The following is a 21349-nucleotide window of genomic DNA, read 5'->3' as shown; positions in this document are numbered from 1 at the left end:
AAGCTGCATCGCTGCTGCGATCTGACAAGAGCACACACAGTCAGCTTAGAATGGCCGTTGACAGCAGTTGTTCAATTTGAACCTTCTTTTACTATCTCATAGAGAAACTAACACAATTTTCAGGTTCAAAAAAGTCACCAGAACTTGGGATTCCCAGCCAGTCTCCCATGCTGGTACTTGCCAAGCCTTAAGCTGCATCGCTGCTGCGATCTGACAAGAGCACGCACATTCAGCTTAGAATGGCCGTTGACACCAGCTGTTCAATTTGAACCTTCTTTTACTATCTCATAGAGAAACTAACACAATTTTCAGGTTCAAAAAGGTCAACGGAACTTGGGATTCCCAGCCAGTCTCCCATGCTGGTACATGCCAAGCCTTAAGCTGCATTGCTGCTGCGATCTGACAAGAGCAGGCACATTCAGCTTAGAATGGCCGTTGACAGCAGCATTTCAAATTGAACCTTCTTTTACTATCTCATAGAGAAACTAAAACAATTTTCAAGTTCAAAAAGGTCAACAGAACTTGGGATTCCCAGCCAGTCTCCCATGCTGGAACTTGCCAAGCCTTAAGCTGCATCGCTGCTGCGATCTGACAAGAGCACGCACATTCAGCTTAGAATGGCCGTTGACAGCAGCTGTTCAATTTGAACCTTCTTTTACTATCTCATAGAGAAACTAACACAATTTTCAGGTTCAAAAAGGTCAACGGAACTTGGGATTCCCAGCCAGTCTCCCATGCTGGTACTTGCCAAACCTTAAGCTGCATTGCTGCTGCGATCTGACGAGAGCAGGCACATTCAGCTTAGAATGGCCATTGACAGCAGTTGTTCAATTTGAACCTTCTTCTACTATCTCATATAGAAACTAACACAATTTTCAGGTTCAAAAAGGTCACCAGAACTTGGGATTCCAAGCCAGTCTCCCATGCTGGTACTTGCCAAGCCTTAAGCTGCATCGCTGCTGCGATCTGGCAAGAGCACGCACATTCAGCTTAGAATGGCCGTTGACAGCAGCTGTTCAATTTGAACCTTCTTTTACTATCTCATAGAGAAACTAACACAATTTTCAGGTTCAAAAAGGGCAACGGAACTTGGGATTCCCAGCCAGTCTCCCATGCTGGTACTTGCCAAGCCTTAAGCTGCATTGCTGCTGCGATCTGTCGAGAGCAGGCACATTCAGCTTAGAATGGTCATTGACAGCAGTTGTTCAATTTGAACCTTCTTCTACCATCTTATATAGAAACTAACACAATTTTCAGGTTCAAAAAGGTCACCAGAAGTTGGGATTCCAAGCCAGTCTCCCATGCTGGTACTTGCCAAGCCTTAAGCTGCATTGCTGCTGCAATCTGACAAGAGCAGGCACATTCAGCTTAGAATGGCCGTTGACAGCAGCTGTTCAATTTGAACCTTCTTTTGCTATCTCATAGAGAAACTAACACAATTTTCAGGTTCAAAAAGGTCACCAGAACTTGGGATTCCAAGCCAGTCTCCCATGCTGGTACTTGCCAAGCCTTAAGCTGCATTGCTGCTGCGATCTGACAAGAGCACGCACATTCAGCTTAGAATGGCCGTTGACAGCAGCTGTTCAATTTGAACCTTCTTTTACTATCTCATAGAGAAACTAACACATTTTCAGGTTCAAAAAGGTCAACAGAACTTGGGATTCCCAGCCAGTCTCCCATGCTGGTACTTGCCAAGACTTAAGCTGCATTGCTGCTGCGATCTGACGAGAGCAGGCACATTCAGCTTAGAATGGCCGTTGACAGCAGTTGTTCAATTTGAACCTTCTTTTACTATCTCATAGAGAAACTAACACAATTTTCAGGTTCAAAAAGGACAACGGAACTTGGGATTCCCAGCCAGTCTCCCATGCTGGTACTTGCCAAGCCTTAAGCTGCATTGCTGCTACGATCTGACGAGAGCACGCACATTCAGCTTAGAATGGCCGTTGACAGCAGCTGTTCAATTTGAACCTTCTTTTACTATCTCATAGAGAAACTAACACAATTTTCAGGTTCAAAAAGGTTAACAGAACTTGGGATTCCCAGCCAGTCTCCCATGCTGGTACTTGCCAAGCCTTAAGCTGCATCGCTGCTGCGATCTGACAAGAGCACGCACATTCAGCTTAGAATGGCCGTTGACAGCAGTTGTTCAATTTGAACCTTCTTCTACTATCTCATAGAGAAACTAACACAATTTTCAGGTTCAAAAAAGTCACCAGAACTTGGGATTCCCAGCCAGTCTCCCATGCTGGTACTTGCCAAGCCTTAAGCTGCATCGCTGCTGCGATCTGACAAGAGCACGCACATTCAGCTTAGAATGGCCGTTGACAGCAGTTGTTCAATTTGAACCTTCTTCTACTATCTCATAGAGAAACTAACACAATTTTCAGGTTCAAAAAAGTCACCAGAACTTGGGATTCCCAGCCAGTCTCCCATGCTGGTACTTGCCAAGCCTTAAGCTGCATCGCTGCTGCGATCTCACAAGAGCACGCACATTCAGCTTAGAATGGCCGTTGACAGCAGCTGTTCAATTTGAACCTTCTTTTACTATCTCATAGAGAAACTAACACAATTTTCAGGTTCAAAAAGGTCGACGGAACTTGGGATTCCCAGCCAGTCTCCCATGCTGGTACTTGCCAAGCCTTAAGCTGCATTGCTGCTGCGATCTGACAAGAGCAGGCACATTCAGCTTAGAATGGCCGTTGACAGCAGCGTTTCAAATTGAACCTTCTTTTACTATCTCATAGAGAAACTAAAACAATTTTCAAGTTCAAAAAGGTCAACAGAACTTGGGATTCCCAGCCAGTCTCCCATGCTGGAACTTGCCAAGCCTTAAGCTGCATCGCTGCTGCGATCTGACAAGAGCACGCACATTCAGCTTAGAATGGCCGTTGACAGCAGCTGTTCAATTTGAACCTTCTTTTACTATCTCATAGAGAAACTAACACAATTTTCAGGTTCAAAAAGGTCAACGGAACTTGGGATTCCCAGCCAGTCTCCCATGCTGGAACTTGCCAAGCCTTAAGCTGCATCGCTGCTGCGATCTGACGAGAGCAGGCACATTCAGCTTAGAATGGCCGTTGAAAGCAGCTGTTCAATTTGAACCTTCTTTTGCTATCTCATAGAGAAACTAACACAATTTTCAGGTTCAAAAAGGTCAACGGAACTTGGGATTCCCAGCCAGTCTCCCATGCTGGTACTTGCCAAGCCTTAAGCTGCATTGCTGCTGCGATCTGACGAGAGCAGGCACATTCAGCTTAGAATGGCCATTGACAGCAGTTGTTCAATTTGAACCTTCTTCTACTATCTCATATAGAAACTAACACAATTTTCAGGTTCAAAAAGGTCACCAGAACTTGGGATTCCAAGCCAGTCTCCCATGCTGGTACTTGCCAAGCCTTAAGCTGCATTGCTGCTGCGATCTGACGAGAGCACGCACATTCAGCTTAGAATGGCCGTTGACAGCAGCTGTTCAATTTGAACCTTCTTTTACTATCTCATAGAGAAACTAACACAATTTTCAGGTTCAAAAAGGTCAACAGAACTTGGGATTCCCAGCCAGTCTCCCATGCTGGTACTTGCCAAGCCTTAAGCTGCATCGCTGCTGCGATCTGACAAGAGCACACACATTCAGCTTAGAATGGCCGTTGACAGCAGTTGTTCAATTTGAACCTTCTTCTACTATCTCATAGAGAAACTAACACAATTTTCAGGTTCATAAAGGTCAACAGAACTTGGGATTCCCAGCCAGTCTCCCATGCTGGTACTTGCCAAGCCTTAAGCTGCATTGCTGCTTCGATCTGACAAGAGCAGGCACATTCAGCTTAGAATGGCCGTTGACAGCAGCTGTTCAATTTGAACCTTCTTTTGCTATCTCATAGAGAAACTAACACAATTTTCAGGTTCAAAAAGGGCAACGGAACTTGGGATTCCCAGCCAGTCTCCCATGCTGGTACTTGCCAAGCCTTAAGCTGCATTGCTGCTGCGATCTGGCGAGAGCAGGCACATTCAGCTTAGAATGGCCATTGACAGCAGTTGTTCAATTTGAACCTTCTTCTACTATCTTATATAGAAACTAACACAATTTTCAGGTTCAAAAAGGTCACCAGAACTTGGGATTCCAAGCCAGTCTCCCATGCTGGTACTTGCCAAGCCTTAAGCTGCATTGCTGCTGCGATCTGACGAGAGCAGGCACATTCAGCTTAGAATGGCCGTTGACAGCAGCTGTTCAATTTGAACCTTCTTTTACTATCTCATAGAGAAACTAACACAATTTTCAGGTTCAAAAAGGTCAACGGAACTTGGGATTCCCAGCCAGTCTCCCATGCTGGTACTTGCCAAGCCTTAAGCTGCATTGCTGCTGCGATCTGACTAGAGCAGGCACCTTCAGCTTAGAATGGCCATTGACAGCAGTTGTTCAATTTGAACCTTCTTCTACTATCTCATATAGAAACTAACACAATTTTCAGGTTCAAAAAGGTCACCAGAACTTGGGATTCCAAGCCAGTCTCCCATGCTGGTACTTGCCAAGCCTTAAGCTGCATTGCTGCTGCGATCTGACAAGAGCACGCACATTCAGCTTAGAATGGCCGTTGACAGCAGCTGTTCAATTTGAACCTTCTTTTACTATCTCATAGAGAAACTAACACAATTTTCAGGTTCAAAAAGGTCAACGGAACTTGGGATTCCCAGCCAGTCTCCCATGCTGGTACTTGCCAAGCCTTAAGCTGCATTGCTGCTGCGATCTGACGAGAGCAGCGCATTCAGCTTAGAATGGCCGTTGACAGCAGCTGTTCAATTTGAACCTTCTTTTACTATCTCATAGAGAAACTAACACATTTTCAGGTTCAAAAAGGTCAACGGAACTTGGAATTCCCAGCCAGTCTCCCATGCTGGTACTTGCCAAGCCTTAAGTTGCATTGCTGCTGCGATCTGACGAGAGCAGGCACATTCAGCTTAGAATTGCCGTTGACAGCAGCTATTCAATTTGAACCTTCTTTTACTATCTCATAGAGAAACTAACACAATTTTCAGGTTCAAAAAGGTCAACGGAACTTGGGATTCCCAGCCAGTCTCCCATGCTGGTACTTGCCAAGCCTTAAGCTGCATTGCTGCTGCGATCTGACGAGAGCAGGCACATTCAGCTTAGAATGGCCATTGACAGCAGCTGTTCAATTTGAACCTTCTTTTGCTATCTCATAGAGAAACTAACACAATTTTCAGGTTCAAAAAGGTCACCAGAACTTGGGATTCCAAGCCAGTCTCCCATGCTGGTACTTGCCAAGCCTTAAGCTGCATCGCTGCTGCGATCTGACAAGAGCACGCACATTCAGCTTAGAATGGCCGATGACAGCAGCTGTTCAATTTGAACCTTCTTTTACTATCTCATAGAGAAACTAACACATTTTCAGGTTCAAAAAGGTCAACAGAACTTGGGATTCCCAGCCAGTCTCCCATGCTGGTACTTGCCAAGCCTTAAGCTGCATTGCTGCTGCGATCTGACGAGAGCAGGCACATTCAGCTTAGAATGGCCGTTGACAGCAGCTGTTCAATTTGAACCTTCTTTTACTATCTCATAGAGAAACTAACACAATTTTCAGGTTCAAAAAAGTCACCAGAACTTGGGATTCCCAGCCAGTCTCCCATGCTGGTACTTGCCAAGCCTTAAGCTGCATCGCTGCTGCGATCTGACAAGAGCACGCACATTCAGCTTAGAATGGCCGTTGCCAGCAGCTGTTCAATTTGAACCTTCTTTTACTATCTCATAGAGAAACTAACACAATTTTCAGGTTCAAAAAGGTCAACGGAACTTGGGATTCCCAGCCAGTCTCCCATGCTGGTACTTGCAAAGCCTTAAGCTGCATTTCTGCTGCGATCTGACGAGAGCAGGCACATTCAGCTTAGAATGGCCGTTGACAGCAGCTGTTCAGTTTGAACCTTCTTTTACTATCTCATAGAGAAACTAACACAATTTTCAGGTTCAAAAAGGTCAACGGAACTTGGGATTCCCAGCCAGTCTCCCATGCTGGTACTTGCCAAGCCTTAAGCTGCATCGCTGCTGCGATCTGACAAGAGCACACACATTCAGCTTAGAATGGCCGTTGACAGCAGTTGTTCAATTTGAACCTTCTTCTACTATCTCATAGAGAAACTAACACAATTTTCAGGTTCAAAAAAGTCACCAGAACTTGGGATTCCCAGCCAGTCTCCCATGCTGGTACTTGCCAAGCCTTAAGCTGCATCGCTGCTGCGATCTGACAAGAGCACGCACATTCAGCTTAGAATGGCCGTTGACGGCAGCTGTTCAATTTGAACCTTCTTTTACTATCTCATAGAGAAACTAACACAATTTTCAGGTTCAAAAAGGTCAACGGAACTTGGGATTCCCAGCCAGTCTCCCATGCTGGTACTTGCAAAGCCTTAAGCTGCATTGCTGCTGCGATCTGACGAGAGCAGGCACATTCAGCTTAGAATGGCCGTTGACAGCAGCTTTTCAATTTGAACCTTCTTTTACTATCTCATACAGAAACTAACACAATTTTCAGGTTCAAAAAGGTCAACAGAACTTGGGATTCCCAGCCAGTCTCCCATGCTGGAACTTGCCAAGCCTTAAGCTGCATCGCTGCTGCGATCTGACAAGAGCACACACATTCAGCTTAGAATGGCCGTTGACAGCAGCTCTTCAATTTGAACCTTCTTTTACTATCTCATAGAGAAACTAACACAATTTTCAGGTTAAAAATGGTCAACAGAACTTGGGATTCCCAGCCAGTCTCCCATGCTGGTACTTGCCAAGCCTTAAGCTGCATCGCTGCTGCGATCTGACAAGAGCACGCACATTCAGCTTAGAATGGCCGTTGACAGCAGCTGTTCAATTTGAACCTTCTTTTACTAACTCATAGAGAAACTAACACAATTTTCAGGTTAAAAATGGTCAACAGAACTTGGGATTCCCAGCCAGTCTCCCATGCTGGTACTTGCCAAGCCTTAAGCTGCATTGCTGCTTCGATCTGACGAGAGCAGGCACATTCAGCTTAGAATGGCCGTTGACAGCAGCTGTTCAATTTGAACCTTCTTTTGCTATCTCATAGAGAAACTAACACAATTTTCAGGTTCAAAAAGGGCAACAGAACTTGGGATTCCCAGCCAGTCTCCCATGCTGGTACTTGCCAAGCCTTAAGCTGCATTGCTGCTGCGATCTGGCGAGAGCAGGCACATTCAGCTTAGAATGGCCATTGACAGCAGTTGTTCAATTTGAACCTTCTTCTACTATCTTATATAGAAACTAACACAATTTTCAGGTTCAAAAAGGTCACCAGAACTTGGGATTCCAAGCCAGTCTCCCATGCTGGTACTTGCCAAGCCTTAAGCTGCATTGCTGCTGCGATCTGACGAGAGCAGGCACATTCAGCTTAGAATGGCCGTTGACAGCAGCTGTTCAATTTGAACCTTCTTTTACTATCTCATAGAGAAACTAACACAATTTTCAGGTTCAAAAAGGTCAACGGAACTTGGGATTCCCAGCCAGTCTCCCATGCTGGTACTTGCCAAGCCTTAAGCTGCATTGCTGCTGCGATCTGACTAGAGCAGGCACCTTCAGCTTAGAATGGCCATTGACAGCAGTTGTTCAATTTGAACCTTCTTCTACTATCTCATATAGAAACTAACACAATTTTCAGGTTCAAAAAGGTCACCAGAACTTGGGATTCCAAGCCAGTCTCCCATGCTGGTACTTGCCAAGCCTTAAGCTGCATTGCTGCTGCGATCTGACAAGAGCACGCACATTCAGCTTAGAATGGCCGTTGACAGCAGCTGTTCAATTTGAACCTTCTTTTACTATCTCATAGAGAAACTAACACATTTTCAGGTTCAAAAAGGTCAACAGAACTTGGGATTCCCAGCCAGTCTCCCATGCTGGTACTTGCCAAGCCTTAAGCTGCATTGCTGCTGCGATCTGACGAGAGCAGGCACATTCAGCTTAGAATGGCCGTTGACAGCAGCTGTTCAATTTGAACCTTCTTTTACTATCTCATAGAGAAACTAACACAATTTTCAGGTTCAAAAAGGTCAACGGAACTTGGGATTCCCAGCCAGTCTCCCATGCTGGTACTTGCCAAGCCTTAAGCTGCATTGCTGCTGCGATCTGACGAGAGCAGCGCATTCAGCTTAGAATGGCCGTTGACAGCAGCTGTTCAATTTGAACCTTCTTTTACTATCTCATAGAGAAACTAACACATTTTCAGGTTCAAAAAGGTCAACGGAACTTGGAATTCCCAGCCAGTCTCCCATGCTGGTACTTGCCAAGCCTTAAGTTGCATTGCTGCTGCGATCTGACGAGAGCAGGCACATTCAGCTTAGAATTGCCGTTGACAGCAGCTATTCAATTTGAACCTTCTTTTACTATCTCATAGAGAAACTAACACAATTTTCAGGTTCAAAAAGGTCAACGGAACTTGGGATTCCCAGCCAGTCTCCCATGCTGGTACTTGCCAAGCCTTAAGCTGCATTGCTGCTGCGATCTGACGAGAGCAGGCACATTCAGCTTAGAATGGCCATTGACAGCAGCTGTTCAATTTGAACCTTCTTTTGCTATCTCATAGAGAAACTAACACAATTTTCAGGTTCAAAAAGGTCACCAGAACTTGGGATTCCAAGCCAGTCTCCCATGCTGGTACTTGCCAAGCCTTAAGCTGCATCGCTGCTGCGATCTGACAAGAGCACGCACATTCAGCTTAGAATGGCCGATGACAGCAGCTGTTCAATTTGAACCTTCTTTTACTATCTCATAGAGAAACTAACACATTTTCAGGTTCAAAAAGGTCAACAGAACTTGGGATTCCCAGCCAGTCTCCCATGCTGGTACTTGCCAAGCCTTAAGCTGCATTGCTGCTGCGATCTGACGAGAGCAGGCACATTCAGCTTAGAATGGCCGTTGACAGCAGCTGTTCAATTTGAACCTTCTTTTACTATCTCATAGAGAAACTAACACAATTTTCAGGTTCAAAAAAGTCACCAGAACTTGGGATTCCCAGCCAGTCTCCCATGCTGGTACTTGCCAAGCCTTAAGCTGCATCGCTGCTGCGATCTGACAAGAGCACGCACATTCAGCTTAGAATGGCCATTGACAGCAGTTGTTCAATTTGAACCTTCTTCTACTATCTCATATAGAAACTAACACAATTTTCAGGTTCAAAAAGGTCACCAGAACTTGGGATTCCAAGCCAGTCTCCCATGCTGGTACTTGCCAAGCCTTAAGCTGCATTGCTGCTGCGATCTGACAAGAGCACGCACATTCAGCTTAGAATGGCCGTTGACAGCAGCTGTTCAATTTGAACCTTCTTTTACTATCTCATAGAGAAACTAACACATTTTCAGGTTCAAAAAGGTCAACAGAACTTGGGATTCCCAGCCAGTCTCCCATGCTGGTACTTGCCAAGCCTTAAGCTGCATTGCTGCTGCGATCTGACGAGAGCAGGCACATTCAGCTTAGAATGGCCGTTGACAGCAGCTGTTCAATTTGAACCTTCTTTTACTATCTCATAGAGAAACTAACACAATTTTCAGGTTCAAAAAGGTCAACGGAACTTGGGATTCCCAGCCAGTCTCCCATGCTGGTACTTGCCAAGCCTTAAGCTGCATTGCTGCTGCGATCTGACGAGAGCAGCGCATTCAGCTTAGAATGGCCGTTGACAGCAGCTGTTCAATTTGAACCTTCTTTTACTATCTCATAGAGAAACTAACACATTTTCAGGTTCAAAAAGGTCAACGGAACTTGGAATTCCCAGCCAGTCTCCCATGCTGGTACTTGCCAAGCCTTAAGTTGCATTGCTGCTGCGATCTGACGAGAGCAGGCACATTCAGCTTAGAATTGCCGTTGACAGCAGCTATTCAATTTGAACCTTCTTTTACTATCTCATAGAGAAACTAACACAATTTTCAGGTTCAAAAAGGTCAACGGAACTTGGGATTCCCAGCCAGTCTCCCATGCTGGTACTTGCCAAGCCTTAAGCTGCATTGCTGCTGCGATCTGACGAGAGCAGGCACATTCAGCTTAGAATGGCCATTGACAGCAGCTGTTCAATTTGAACCTTCTTTTGCTATCTCATAGAGAAACTAACACAATTTTCAGGTTCAAAAAGGTCACCAGAACTTGGGATTCCAAGCCAGTCTCCCATGCTGGTACTTGCCAAGCCTTAAGCTGCATCGCTGCTGCGATCTGACAAGAGCACGCACATTCAGCTTAGAATGGCCGATGACAGCAGCTGTTCAATTTGAACCTTCTTTTACTATCTCATAGAGAAACTAACACATTTTCAGGTTCAAAAAGGTCAACAGAACTTGGGATTCCCAGCCAGTCTCCCATGCTGGTACTTGCCAAGCCTTAAGCTGCATTGCTGCTGCGATCTGACGAGAGCAGGCACATTCAGCTTAGAATGGCCGTTGACAGCAGCTGTTCAATTTGAACCTTCTTTTACTATCTCATAGAGAAACTAACACAATTTTCAGGTTCAAAAAAGTCACCAGAACTTGGGATTCCCAGCCAGTCTCCCATGCTGGTACTTGCCAAGCCTTAAGCTGCATCGATGCTGCGATCTGACAAGAGCACGCACATTCAGCTTAGAATGGCCGTTGACAGCAGCTGTTCAATTTGAACCTTCTTTTACTATCTCATAGAGAAACTAACACAATTTTCAGGTTCAAAAAGGTCAACGGAACTTGGGATTCCCAGCCAGTCTCCCATGCTGGTACTTGCAAAGCCTTAAGCTGCATTGCTGCTGCGATCTGACGAGAGCAGGCACATTCAGCTTAGAATGGCCGTTGACAGCAGCTGTTCAGTTTGAACCTTCTTTTACTATCTCATAGAGAAACTAACACAATTTTCAGGTTCAAAAAGGTCAACGGAACTTGGGATTCCCAGCCAGTCTCCCATGCTGGTACTTGCCAAGCCTTAAGCTGCATCGCTGCTGCGATCTGACAAGAGCACACACATTCAGCTTAGAATGGCCGTTGACAGCAGTTGTTCAATTTGAACCTTCTTCTACTATCTCATAGAGAAACTAACACAATTTTCAGGTTCAAAAAAGTCACCAGAACTTGGGATTCCCAGCCAGTCTCCCATGCTGGTACTTGCCAAGCCTTAAGCTGCATCGCTGCTGCGATCTGACAAGAGCACGCACATTCAGCTTAGAATGGCCGTTGACAGCAGCTGTTCAATTTGAACCTTCTTTTACTATCTCATAGAGAAACTAACACAATTTTCAGGTTCAAAAAGGTCAACGGAACTTGGGATTCCCAGCCAGTCTCCCATGCTGGTACTTGCAAAGCCTTAAGCTGCATTGCTGCTGCGATCTGACGAGAGCAGGCACATTCAGCTTAGAATGGCCGTTGACAGCAGCTTTTCAATTTGAACCTTCTTTTACTATCTCATACAGAAACTAACACAATTTTCAGGTTCAAAAAGCTCAACAGAACTTGGGATTCCCAGCCAGTCTCCCATGCTGGAACTTGCCAAGCCTTAAGCTGCATCGCTGCTGCGATCTGACAAGAGCACACACATTCAGCTTAGAATGGCCGTTGACAGCAGCTCTTCAATTTGAACCTTCTTTTACAATCTCATAGAGAAACTAACACAATTTTCAGGTTAAAAATGGTCAACAGAACTTGGGATTCCCAGCCAGTCTCCCATGCTGGTACTTGCCAAGCCTTAAGCTGCATCGCTGCTACGATCTGAAAAGAGCACACACATTCAGCTTAGAATGGCCGTTGACAGCAGTTGTTCAATTTGAACCTTCTTCTACTATCTCATAGAGAAACTAACACAATTTTCAGGTTCAAAAAGGTCAACGGAACTTGGGATTCCCAGCCAGTCTCCCATGCTGGTACTTGCCAAGCCTTAAGCTGCATTGCTGCTGCGATCTGACAAGAGCACGCACATTCAGCTTAGAATTGCCGTTGACAGCAGCTTTTCAATTTGAACCTTCTTTTACTATCTCATAGAGAAACTAACACAATTTTCAGGTTCAAAAAGGTCAACGGAACTTGGGATTCCCAGCCAGTCTCCCATGCTGGTACTTGCCAAGCCTTAAGCTGCATTGCTGCTGCGATCTGACGAGAGCAGGCACATTCAGCTTAGAATGGCCATTGACAGCAGCTGTTCGATTTGAACCTTCTTTTACTATCTCATAGAGAAACTAACACAATTTTCAGGTTCAAAAAGTTTAACAGAACTTGGGATTCCCAGCCAGTCTCCCATGCTGGTACTTGCCAAGCCTTAAGCTGCATCGCTGCTGCGATCTGACAAGAGCACAAACATTCAGCTTAGAATGGCCATTGACAGCAGTTGTTCAATTTGAACCTTCTTCTACTATCTTATATAGAAACTAACACAATTTTCAGGTTCAAGAAGGTCACCAGAACTTGGGATTCCAAGCCAGTCTCCCATGCTGGTACTTGCCAAGCCTTAAGCTGCATTGCTGCTGCAATCTGACAAGAGCAGGCACATTCAGCTTAGAATGGCCGTTGACAGCAGCTGTTCAATTTGAACCTTCTTTTGCTATCTCATAGAGAAACTAACACAATTTTCAGGTTCAAAAAGGTCACCAGAACTTGGGATTCCAAGACAGTCTCCCATGCTGGTACTTGCCAAGCCTTAAGCTGCATCGCTGCTGCGATCTGACAAGAGCACGCACATTCAGCTTAGAATGGCCGTTGACAGCAGCTGTTCAATTTGAAACTTCTTTTACTATCTCATAGAGAAACTAACACATTTTCAGGTTCAAAAAGGTCAACAGAACTTGGGATTCCCAGCCAGTCTCCCATGCTGGTACTTGCCAAGCCTTAAGCTGCATTGCTGCTGCGATCTGACGAGAGCAGGCACATTCAGCTTAGAATGGCCATTGACAGCAGCTGTTCGATTTGAACCTTCTTTTACTATCTCATAGAGAAACTAACACAATTTTCAGGTTCAAAAAGTTTAACAGAACTTGGGATTCCCAGCCAGTCTCCCATGCTGGTACTTGCCAAGCCTTAAGCTGCATCGTTGCTGCGATCTGACAAGAGCACAAACATTCAGCTTAGAATGGCCGTTGACAGCAGTTGTTCAATTTGAACCTTCTTCTACTATCTCATAGTAGAAACTAACACAATTTTTAGGTTCAAAAAAGTCACCAGAACTTGGGATTCCCAGCCAGTCTCCCATGCTGGTACTTGCCAAGCCTTAAGCTGCATCGCTGCTGCGATCTGACAAGAGCACGCACATTCAGCTTAGAATGGCCGTTGACAGCAGCTGTTCAATTTGAACCTTCTTTTACTATCTCATAGAGAAACTAACACAATTTTCAGGTTCAAAAAGGGCAACGGAACTTGGGATTCCCATGCTGGTACTTGCCAAGCCTTAAGCTGCATTGCTGCTGCGATCTGGCGAGAGCAGGCACAATCAGCTTAGAATGGCCATTGACAGCAGTTGTTCAATTTGAACCTTCTTCTACTATCTTATATAGAAACTAACACAATTTTCAGGTTCAAGAAGGTCACCAGAACTTGGGATTCCAAGCCAGTCTCCCATGCTGGTACTTGCCAAGCCTTAAGCTGCATTGCTGCTGCAATCTGACAAGAGCAGGCACTTTCAGCTTAGAATGGCCGTTGACAGCAGCTGTTCAATTTGAACCTTCTTTTGCTATCTCATAGAGAAACTAACACAATTTTCAGGTTCAAAAAGGTCACCAGAACTTGGGATTCCAAGACAGTCTCCCATGCTGGTACTTGCCAAGCCTTAAGCTGCATCGCTGCTGCGATCTGACAAGAGCACGCACATTCAGCTTAGAATGGCCGTTGACAGCAGCTGTTCAATTTGAAACTTCTTTTACTATCTCATAGAGAAACTAACACATTTTCAGGTTCAAAAAGGTCAACAGAACTTGGGATTCCCAGCCAGTCTCCCATGCTGGTACTTGCCAAGCCTTAAGCTGCATTGCTGCTGCGATCTGACGAGAGAAGCACATTCAGCTTAGAATGGCCGTTGACAGCAGCTGTTCAATTTGAACCTTCTTTTACTATCTCATAGAGAAACTAACACATTTTCAGGTTCAAAAAGGTCAACGGAACTTGGAATTCCCAGCCAGTCTCCCATGCTGGTACTTGCCAAGCCTTAAGTTGCATTGCTGCTGCGATTTGACGAGAGCAGGCAAATTCAGCTTAGAATGGCCGTTGACAGCAGCTGTTCAATTTGAACCTTCTTTTGCTATCTCATAGAGAAACTAACACAATTTTCAGGTTCAAAACGGTCAACGGAACTTGGAATTCCCAACCAGTCTCCCATGCTGGTACTTGCCAAGCCTTAAGCTGCATTGCTGCTGCGATCTGACGAGAGCAGGCACATTCAGCTTAGAATTGCCGTTGACAGCAGCTGTTCAATTTGAACCTTCTTTTACTATCTCATAGAGAAACTAACACAATTTTCAGGTTCAAAAAGGTCAACAGAACTTGGGATTCCCAGCCAGTCTCCCATGCTGGTACTTGCCAAGCCTTAAGCTGCATCGCTGCTGCGATCTGAAAAGAGCACACACATTCAGCTTAGAATGGCCGTTGACAGCAGTTGTTTAATTTGAACCTTCTTCTACTATCTCATAGAGAAACTAACACAATTTTCAGGTTCAAAAAGGTCACCAGAACTTGGGATTCCCAGCCAGTCTCCCATGCTGGTACTTGCCAAGCCTTAAGCTGCATCGCTGCTGCGATCTGACAAGAGCAGGCACATTCAGCTTAGAATTGCCGTTGACAGCAGCTGTTCAATTTGAACCTTCTTTTACTATCTCATAGAGAAACTAACACAATTTTCAGGTTCAAAAAGGTCAACGGAACTTGGGATTCCCAGCCAGTCTCCCATGCTGGTACTTGCCAAGCCTTAAGCTGCATTGCTGCTGTGATCTGACAAGAGCACGCACATTCAGCTTAGAATGGCCGTTGACAGCAGCATTTCAAATTGAACCTTCTTTTACTATCTCATAGAGAAACTAAAACAATTTTCAAGTTCAAAAAGGTCAACAGAACTTGGGATTCCCAGCCAGCCTCCCATGCTGGAACTTGCCAAGCCTTAAGCTGCATCGCTGCTGCGATCTGACAAGAGCACGCACATTCAGCTTAGAATGGCCATTGACAGCAGCTGTTCAATTTGAACCTTCTTTTACTATCTCATAGAGAAACTAACACAATTTTCAGGTTCAAAAAGGTCAACAGAACTTGGGATTCCCAGCCAGTCTCCCATGCTGGTACTTGCCAAGCCTTAAGCTGCATTGCTGCTGCAATCTGACAAGAGCAGGCACATTCAGCTTAGAATGGCCGTTGACAGCAGCTGTTCAATTTGAACCTTCTTTTGCTATCTCATAGAGAAACTAACACAATTTTCAGGTTCAAAAAGGTCACCAGAACTTGGGATTCCAAGCCAGTCTCCCATGCTGGTACTTGCCAAGCCTTAAGCTGCAGCGCTGCTGCGATCTGACAAGAGCACGCACATTCAGCTTAGAATGGCCGTTGACAGCAGCTGTTCAATTTGAACCTTCTTTTACTATCTCATAGAGAAACTAACACATTTTCAGGTTCAAAAAGGTCAACAGAACTTGGGATTCCCAGCCAGTCTCCCATGCTGGTACTTGCCAAGCCTTAAGCTGCATTAACGCTGCGATCTGACGAGAGCAGGCATATTCAGCTTAGAATGGCCGTTGACAGCAGCTGTTCAATTTGAACCTTCTTTTACTATCTCATAGAGAAACTAACACAATTTTCAGGTTCAAAAAGGTCAACGGAACTTGGGATTCCCAGCCAGTCTCCCATGCTGGTACTTGCCAAGCCTTAAGCTGCATTGCTGCTGCGATCTGACGAGAGCAGGCACATTCAGCTTAGAATGGCCGTTGACAGCAGCTGTTCAATTTGAACCTTCTTTTACTATCTCATAGAGAAACTAACACATTTTCAGGTTCAAAAAGGTCAACGGAACTTGGAATTCCCAGCCAGTCTCCCATGCTGGTACTTGCCAAGCCTTAAGTTGCATTGCTGCTGCGATCTGACGAGAGCAGGCAAATTCAGCTTAGAATGGCCGTTGACAGCAGTTGTTCAATTTGAACCTTCTTCTACTATCTCATAGAGAAACTAACACAATTTTCAGGTTCAAAAAAGTCACCAGAACTTGGGATTCCCAGCCAGTCTCCCATGCTGGTACTTGCCAAGCCTTAAGCTGCATCGCTGCTGCGATCTGACAAGAGCACGCACATTCAGCTTAGAATGGCCGTTGACAGCAGCTGTTCAATTTGAACCTTCTTTTACTATCTCATAGAGAAACTAACACATTTTCAGGTTCAAAAAGGTCAACAGAACTTGGGATTCCCAGCCAGTCTCCCATGCTGGTACTTGCCAAGCCTTAAGCTGCATTGCTGCTGCGATCTGACGAGAGCAGGCATATTCAGCTTAGAATGGCCGTTGACAGCAGCTGTTCAATTTGAACCTTCTTTTACTATCTCATAGAGAAACTAACACAATTTTCAGGTTCAAAAAGGTCAACGGAACTTGGGATTCCCAGCCAGTCTCCCATGCTGGTACTTGCCAAGCCTTAAGCTGCATTGCTGCTGCGATCTGACGAGAGCAGGCACATTCAGCTTAGAATGGCCGTTGACAGCAGCTGTTCAATTTGAACCTTCTTTTACTATCTCATAGAGAAACTAACACATTTTCAGGTTCAAAAAGGTCAACGGAACTTGGAATTCCCAGCCAGTCTCCCATGCTGGTACTTGCCAAGCCTTAAGTTGCATTGCTGCTGCGATCTGACGAGAGCAGGCAAATTCAGCTTAGAATGGCCGTTGACAGCAGCTGTTCAATTTGAACCTTCTTTTACTATCTCATAGAGAAACTAACACAATTTTCAGGTTCAAAAAGGTCAACAGAACTTGGGATTCCCAGCCAGTCTCCCATGCTGGTACTTGCCAAGCCTTAAGCTGCATCGCTGCTGCGATCTGACAAGAGCACACACATTCAGCTTAGAATGGCCGTTGACAGCAGTTGTTCAATTTGAACCTTCTTCTTCTATCTCATAGAGAAACTAACACAATTTTCAGGTTCAAAAAAGTCACCAGAACTTGGGATTCCAGCCAGTCTCCCATGCTGGTACTTGCCAAGCCTTAAGCTGCATTGCTGCTGCAATCTGACAAGAGCAGGCACATTCAGCTTAGAATGGCCGTTGACAGCAGCTGTTCAATTTGAACCTTCTTTTGCTATCTCATAGAGAAACTAACACAATTTTCAGGTTCAAAAAGGTCACCAGAACTTGGGATTCCCAGCCAGTCTCCCATGCTGGTACTTGCCAAGCCTTAAGCTGCATCGCTGCTGCGATCTGACAAGAGCACGCACATTCAGCTTAGAATGGCCGTTGACAGCAGCTGTTCAATTTGAACCTTCTTTTACTATCTCATAGAGAAACTAACACATTTTCAGGTTCAAAAAGGTCAACAGAACTTGGGATTCCCAGCCAGTCTCCCATGCTGGTACTTGCCAAGCCTTAAGCTGCATTGCTGCTGCGATCTGACGAGAGCAGGCATATTCAGCTTAGAATGGCCGTTGACAGCAGCTGTTCAATTTGAACCTTCTTTTACTATCTCATAGAGAAACTAACACAATTTTCAGGTTCAAAAAGGTCAACGGAACTTGAGATTCCCAGCCAGTCTCCCATGCTGGTACTTGCCAAGCCTTAAGCTGCATTGCTGCTGCGATCTGACGAGAGCAGGCACATTCAGCTTAGAATGGCCGTTGACAGCAGCTGTTCAATTTGAACCTTCTTTTACTATCTCATAGAGAAACTAACACATTTTCAGGTTCAAAAAGGTCAACGGAACTTGGGATTCCCAGCCAGTCTCCCATGCTGGTACTTGCCAAGCCTTAAGCTGCATCGCTGCTGCGATCTGAAAAGAGCACACACATTCAGCTTAGAATGGCCGTTGACAGCAGTTGTTCAATTTGAACCTTCTTCTACTATCTCATAGAGAAACTAACACAATTTTCAGGTTCAAAAAGGTCACCAGAACTTGGGATTCCCAGCCAGTCTCCCATGCTGGTACTTGCCAAGCCTTAAGCTGCATCGCTGCTGCGATCTGACAAGAGCACGCACATTCAGCTTAGAATGGCCGTTGACAGCAGCTTTTCAATTTGAACCTTCTTTTACTATCTCATACAGAAACTAACACAATTTTCAGGTTCAAAAAGGTCAACGGAACTTGGGATTCCCAGCCAGTCTCCCATGCTGGTACTTGCCAAGCCTTAAGCTGCATTGCTGCTGCGATCTGACGAGAGCAGGCACATTCAGCTTAGAATGGCCATTGACAGCAGCTGTTCAATTTGAACCTTCTTTTACTATCTCATAGAGAAACTAACACAATTTTCAGGTTCAAAAAGGTCAACAGAACTTGGGATTCCCAGCCAGTCTCCCATGCTGGTACTTGCCAAGCCTTAAGCTGCATCGCTGCTGCGATCTGACAAGAGCACACACATTCAGCTTAGAATGGCCGTTGACAGCAGTTGTTCAATTTGAACCTTCTTCTACTATCTCATAGAGAAACTAACACAATTTTCAGGTTCAAAAAAGTCACCAGAACTTGGGATTCCCAGCCAGTCTCCCATGCTGGTACTTGCCAAGCCTTAAGCTGCATCGCTGCTGCGATCTGACAAGAGCACGCACATTCAGCTTAGAATGGCCGTTGACAGCAGCTGTTCAATTTGAACCTTCTTTTACTATCTCATAGAGAAACTAACACAATTTTCAGGTTCAAAAAGGTCAACGAAACTTGGGATTCCCAGCCAGTCTCCCATGCTGGTACATGCCAAGCCTTAAGCTGCATTGCTGCTGCGATCTGACAAGAGCAGGCACATTCAGCTTAGAATGGCCGTTGACAGCAGCATTTCAAATTAAACCTTCTTTTACTATCTCATAGAGAAACTAAAACAATTTTCAAGTTCAAAAAGGTCAACAGAACTTGGGACTCCCAGCCAGTCTCCCATGCTGGAACTTGCCAAGCCTTAAGCTGCATCGCTGCTGCGATCTGACAAGAGCACGCACATTCAGCTTAGAATGGCCGTTGACAGCAGCTGTTCAATTTGAACCTTCTTTTACTATCTCATAGAGAAACTAACACAATTTTCAGGTTCAAAAAGGTCAACGGAACTTGGGATTCCCAGCCAGTCTCCCATGCTGGTACTTGCCAAACCTTAAGCTGCATTGCTGCTGCGATCTGACGAGAGCAGGCACATTCAGCTTAGAATGGCCATTGACAGCAGTTGTTCAATTTGAACCTTCTTCTACTATCTCATATAGAAACTAACACAATTTTCAGGTTCAAAAAGGTCACCAGAACTTGGGATTCCAAGCCAGTCTCCCATGCTGGTACTTGCCAAGCCTTAAGCTGCATCGCTGCTGCGATCTGGCAAGAGCACGCACATTCAGCTTAGAATGGCCGTTGACAGCAGCTGTTCAATTTGAACCTTCTTTTACTATCTCATAGAGAAACTAACACAATTTTCAGGTTCAAAAAGGGCAACGGAACTTGGGATTCCCAGCCAGTCTCCCATGCTGGTACTTGCCAAGCCTTAAGCTGCATTGCTGCTGCGATCTGACGAGAGCAGGCACATTCAGCTTAGAATGGCCATTGACAGCAGCTGTTCGATTTGAACCTTCTTTTACTATCTCATAGAGAAACTAACACAATTTTCAGGTTCAAAAAGTTTAACAGAACTTGGGATTCCCAGCCAGTCTCCCATGCTGGTACTTGCCAAGCCTTAAGCTGCATCGCTGCTGCGATCTGACAAGAGCACAAACATTCAGCTTAGAATGGCCATTGACAGCAGTTGTTCAATTTGAACCTTCTTCTACTATCTTATATAGAAACTAACACAATTTTCAGGTTCAAGAAGGTCACCAGAACTTGGGATTCCAAGCCAGTCTCCCATGCTGGTACTTGCCAAGCCTTAAGCTGCATTGCTGCTGCAATCTGACAAGAGCAGGCACATTCAGCTTAGAATGGCCGTTGACAGCAGCTGTTCAATTTGAACCTTCTTTTGCTATCTCATAGAGAAACTAACACAATTTTCAGGTTCAAAAAGGTCACCAGAACTTGGGATTCCAAGACAGTCTCCCATGCTGGTACTTGCCAAGCCTTAAGCTGCATCGCTGCTGCGATCTGACAAGAGCACGCACATTCAGCTTAGAATGGCCGTTGACAGCAGCTGTTCAATTTGAAACTTCTTTTACTATCTCATAGAGAAACTAACACATTTTCAGGTTCAAAAAGGTCAACAGAACTTGGGATTCCCAGCCAGTCTCCCATGCTGGTACTTGCCAAGCCTTAAGCTGCATTGCTGCTGCGATCTGACGAGAGCAGGCACATTCAGCTTAGAATGGCCATTGACAGCAGCTGTTCGATTTGAACCTTCTTTTACTATCTCATAGAGAAACTAACACAATTTTCAGGTTCAAAAAGTTTAACAGAACTTGGGATTCCCAGCCAGTCTCCCATGCTGGTACTTGCCAAGCCTTAAGCTGCATCGTTGCTGCGATCTGACAAGAGCACAAACATTCAGCTTAGAATGGCCGTTGACAGCAGTTGTTCAATTTGAACCTTCTTCTACTATCTCATAGTAGAAACTAACACAATTTTTAGGTTCAAAAAAGTCACCAGAACTTCGGATTCCCAGCCAGTCTCCCATGCTGGTACTTGCCAAGCCTTAAGCTGCATCGCTGCTGCGATCTGACAAGAGCACGCACATTCAGCTTAGAATGGCCGTTGACAGCAGCTGTTCAATTTGAACCTTCTTTTACTATCTCATAGAGAAACTAACACAATTTTCAGGTTCAAAAAGGGCAACGGAACTTGGGATTCCCATGCTGGTACTTGCCAAGCCTTAAGCTGCATTGCTGCTGCGATCTGGCGAGAGCAGGCACAATCAGCTTAGAATGGCCATTGACAGCAGTTGTTCAATTTGAACCTTCTTCTACTATCTTATATAGAAACTAACACAATTTTCAGGTTCAAGAAGGTCACCAGAACTTGGGATTCCAAGCCAGTCTCCCATGCTGGTACTTGCCAAGCCTTAAGCTGCATTGCTGCTGCAATCTGAAAAGAGCAGGCACATTCAGCTTAGAATGGCCGTTGACAGCAGCTGTTCAATTTGAACCTTCTTTTGCTATCTCATAGAGAAACTAACACAATTTTCAGGTTCAAAAAGGTCACCAGAACTTGGGATTCCAAGACAGTCTCCCATGCTGGTACTTGCCAAGCCTTAAGCTGCATCGCTGCTGCGATCTGACAAGAGCACGCAC

At 45.1% G+C, this 21349-nt stretch overlaps 50 pseudogenes; all 50 read right to left on the bottom strand.

Annotated features, from left to right (window-relative positions):
* Window positions 1-321: 321 nt before the first annotated feature.
* On the bottom strand, window positions 322-440 carry LOC140094643 (5S ribosomal RNA; annotated as a pseudogene).
* A 259-nt stretch (window positions 441-699) lies between these two features.
* On the bottom strand, window positions 700-818 carry LOC140091180 (5S ribosomal RNA; annotated as a pseudogene).
* Window positions 819-1643: 825 nt separating this feature from the next.
* Window positions 1644-1762, bottom strand: LOC140090329 (5S ribosomal RNA; annotated as a pseudogene).
* Window positions 1763-1832: 70 nt separating this feature from the next.
* LOC140098568 (5S ribosomal RNA) lies at window positions 1833-1951 on the bottom strand (annotated as a pseudogene).
* A 637-nt stretch (window positions 1952-2588) lies between these two features.
* LOC140095343 (5S ribosomal RNA) lies at window positions 2589-2707 on the bottom strand (annotated as a pseudogene).
* Window positions 2708-2966: 259 nt separating this feature from the next.
* On the bottom strand, window positions 2967-3085 carry LOC140095099 (5S ribosomal RNA; annotated as a pseudogene).
* Window positions 3086-3155: 70 nt separating this feature from the next.
* On the bottom strand, window positions 3156-3274 carry LOC140082635 (5S ribosomal RNA; annotated as a pseudogene).
* Window positions 3275-3911: 637 nt separating this feature from the next.
* Window positions 3912-4030, bottom strand: LOC140096889 (5S ribosomal RNA; annotated as a pseudogene).
* Window positions 4031-4100: 70 nt separating this feature from the next.
* On the bottom strand, window positions 4101-4219 carry LOC140097958 (5S ribosomal RNA; annotated as a pseudogene).
* Window positions 4220-4289: 70 nt separating this feature from the next.
* LOC140096593 (5S ribosomal RNA) lies at window positions 4290-4408 on the bottom strand (annotated as a pseudogene).
* Window positions 4409-4667: 259 nt separating this feature from the next.
* On the bottom strand, window positions 4668-4785 carry LOC140092246 (5S ribosomal RNA; annotated as a pseudogene).
* A 69-nt stretch (window positions 4786-4854) lies between these two features.
* Window positions 4855-4973, bottom strand: LOC140092442 (5S ribosomal RNA; annotated as a pseudogene).
* Window positions 4974-5043: 70 nt separating this feature from the next.
* Window positions 5044-5162, bottom strand: LOC140082634 (5S ribosomal RNA; annotated as a pseudogene).
* A 258-nt stretch (window positions 5163-5420) lies between these two features.
* LOC140079084 (5S ribosomal RNA) lies at window positions 5421-5539 on the bottom strand (annotated as a pseudogene).
* Window positions 5540-5798: 259 nt separating this feature from the next.
* LOC140096514 (5S ribosomal RNA) lies at window positions 5799-5917 on the bottom strand (annotated as a pseudogene).
* A 448-nt stretch (window positions 5918-6365) lies between these two features.
* On the bottom strand, window positions 6366-6484 carry LOC140092590 (5S ribosomal RNA; annotated as a pseudogene).
* Window positions 6485-6743: 259 nt separating this feature from the next.
* LOC140097147 (5S ribosomal RNA) lies at window positions 6744-6862 on the bottom strand (annotated as a pseudogene).
* A 70-nt stretch (window positions 6863-6932) lies between these two features.
* On the bottom strand, window positions 6933-7051 carry LOC140095549 (5S ribosomal RNA; annotated as a pseudogene).
* Window positions 7052-7121: 70 nt separating this feature from the next.
* LOC140098076 (5S ribosomal RNA) lies at window positions 7122-7240 on the bottom strand (annotated as a pseudogene).
* Window positions 7241-7310: 70 nt separating this feature from the next.
* Window positions 7311-7429, bottom strand: LOC140097957 (5S ribosomal RNA; annotated as a pseudogene).
* Window positions 7430-7499: 70 nt separating this feature from the next.
* LOC140096592 (5S ribosomal RNA) lies at window positions 7500-7618 on the bottom strand (annotated as a pseudogene).
* A 258-nt stretch (window positions 7619-7876) lies between these two features.
* Window positions 7877-7995, bottom strand: LOC140079083 (5S ribosomal RNA; annotated as a pseudogene).
* Window positions 7996-8065: 70 nt separating this feature from the next.
* Window positions 8066-8183, bottom strand: LOC140092245 (5S ribosomal RNA; annotated as a pseudogene).
* A 69-nt stretch (window positions 8184-8252) lies between these two features.
* LOC140092441 (5S ribosomal RNA) lies at window positions 8253-8371 on the bottom strand (annotated as a pseudogene).
* A 70-nt stretch (window positions 8372-8441) lies between these two features.
* On the bottom strand, window positions 8442-8560 carry LOC140082633 (5S ribosomal RNA; annotated as a pseudogene).
* A 258-nt stretch (window positions 8561-8818) lies between these two features.
* On the bottom strand, window positions 8819-8937 carry LOC140079082 (5S ribosomal RNA; annotated as a pseudogene).
* Window positions 8938-9384: 447 nt separating this feature from the next.
* On the bottom strand, window positions 9385-9503 carry LOC140079081 (5S ribosomal RNA; annotated as a pseudogene).
* Window positions 9504-9573: 70 nt separating this feature from the next.
* Window positions 9574-9691, bottom strand: LOC140092244 (5S ribosomal RNA; annotated as a pseudogene).
* Window positions 9692-9760: 69 nt separating this feature from the next.
* On the bottom strand, window positions 9761-9879 carry LOC140092439 (5S ribosomal RNA; annotated as a pseudogene).
* Window positions 9880-9949: 70 nt separating this feature from the next.
* LOC140082631 (5S ribosomal RNA) lies at window positions 9950-10068 on the bottom strand (annotated as a pseudogene).
* A 258-nt stretch (window positions 10069-10326) lies between these two features.
* On the bottom strand, window positions 10327-10445 carry LOC140079080 (5S ribosomal RNA; annotated as a pseudogene).
* A 259-nt stretch (window positions 10446-10704) lies between these two features.
* LOC140092589 (5S ribosomal RNA) lies at window positions 10705-10823 on the bottom strand (annotated as a pseudogene).
* A 448-nt stretch (window positions 10824-11271) lies between these two features.
* Window positions 11272-11390, bottom strand: LOC140092588 (5S ribosomal RNA; annotated as a pseudogene).
* A 637-nt stretch (window positions 11391-12027) lies between these two features.
* LOC140082630 (5S ribosomal RNA) lies at window positions 12028-12146 on the bottom strand (annotated as a pseudogene).
* A 636-nt stretch (window positions 12147-12782) lies between these two features.
* Window positions 12783-12901, bottom strand: LOC140083699 (5S ribosomal RNA; annotated as a pseudogene).
* A 1379-nt stretch (window positions 12902-14280) lies between these two features.
* On the bottom strand, window positions 14281-14399 carry LOC140084786 (5S ribosomal RNA; annotated as a pseudogene).
* Window positions 14400-15225: 826 nt separating this feature from the next.
* Window positions 15226-15344, bottom strand: LOC140097603 (5S ribosomal RNA; annotated as a pseudogene).
* Window positions 15345-15602: 258 nt separating this feature from the next.
* Window positions 15603-15721, bottom strand: LOC140093683 (5S ribosomal RNA; annotated as a pseudogene).
* A 70-nt stretch (window positions 15722-15791) lies between these two features.
* LOC140091245 (5S ribosomal RNA) lies at window positions 15792-15910 on the bottom strand (annotated as a pseudogene).
* Window positions 15911-15979: 69 nt separating this feature from the next.
* Window positions 15980-16098, bottom strand: LOC140093451 (5S ribosomal RNA; annotated as a pseudogene).
* Window positions 16099-16356: 258 nt separating this feature from the next.
* Window positions 16357-16475, bottom strand: LOC140082230 (5S ribosomal RNA; annotated as a pseudogene).
* Window positions 16476-16545: 70 nt separating this feature from the next.
* On the bottom strand, window positions 16546-16664 carry LOC140091231 (5S ribosomal RNA; annotated as a pseudogene).
* A 69-nt stretch (window positions 16665-16733) lies between these two features.
* On the bottom strand, window positions 16734-16852 carry LOC140093450 (5S ribosomal RNA; annotated as a pseudogene).
* Window positions 16853-17487: 635 nt separating this feature from the next.
* LOC140082229 (5S ribosomal RNA) lies at window positions 17488-17606 on the bottom strand (annotated as a pseudogene).
* Window positions 17607-17676: 70 nt separating this feature from the next.
* Window positions 17677-17795, bottom strand: LOC140083011 (5S ribosomal RNA; annotated as a pseudogene).
* A 447-nt stretch (window positions 17796-18242) lies between these two features.
* Window positions 18243-18361, bottom strand: LOC140082629 (5S ribosomal RNA; annotated as a pseudogene).
* Window positions 18362-18809: 448 nt separating this feature from the next.
* On the bottom strand, window positions 18810-18928 carry LOC140097911 (5S ribosomal RNA; annotated as a pseudogene).
* Window positions 18929-19187: 259 nt separating this feature from the next.
* On the bottom strand, window positions 19188-19306 carry LOC140091179 (5S ribosomal RNA; annotated as a pseudogene).
* Window positions 19307-19565: 259 nt separating this feature from the next.
* LOC140089152 (5S ribosomal RNA) lies at window positions 19566-19684 on the bottom strand (annotated as a pseudogene).
* Window positions 19685-20320: 636 nt separating this feature from the next.
* LOC140083698 (5S ribosomal RNA) lies at window positions 20321-20439 on the bottom strand (annotated as a pseudogene).
* Between the last annotated feature and the right edge of the window lie 910 nt (window positions 20440-21349).

Source organism: Engystomops pustulosus, chromosome 9, assembly GCF_040894005.1.
Source record: "Engystomops pustulosus chromosome 9, aEngPut4.maternal, whole genome shotgun sequence".
Classification (NCBI taxonomy): Eukaryota; Metazoa; Chordata; class Amphibia; order Anura; family Leptodactylidae; genus Engystomops; species Engystomops pustulosus.
Note: the sequence above shows the minus strand (reverse complement) of the source record. Positions and strands in the feature narration are given on the sequence as shown.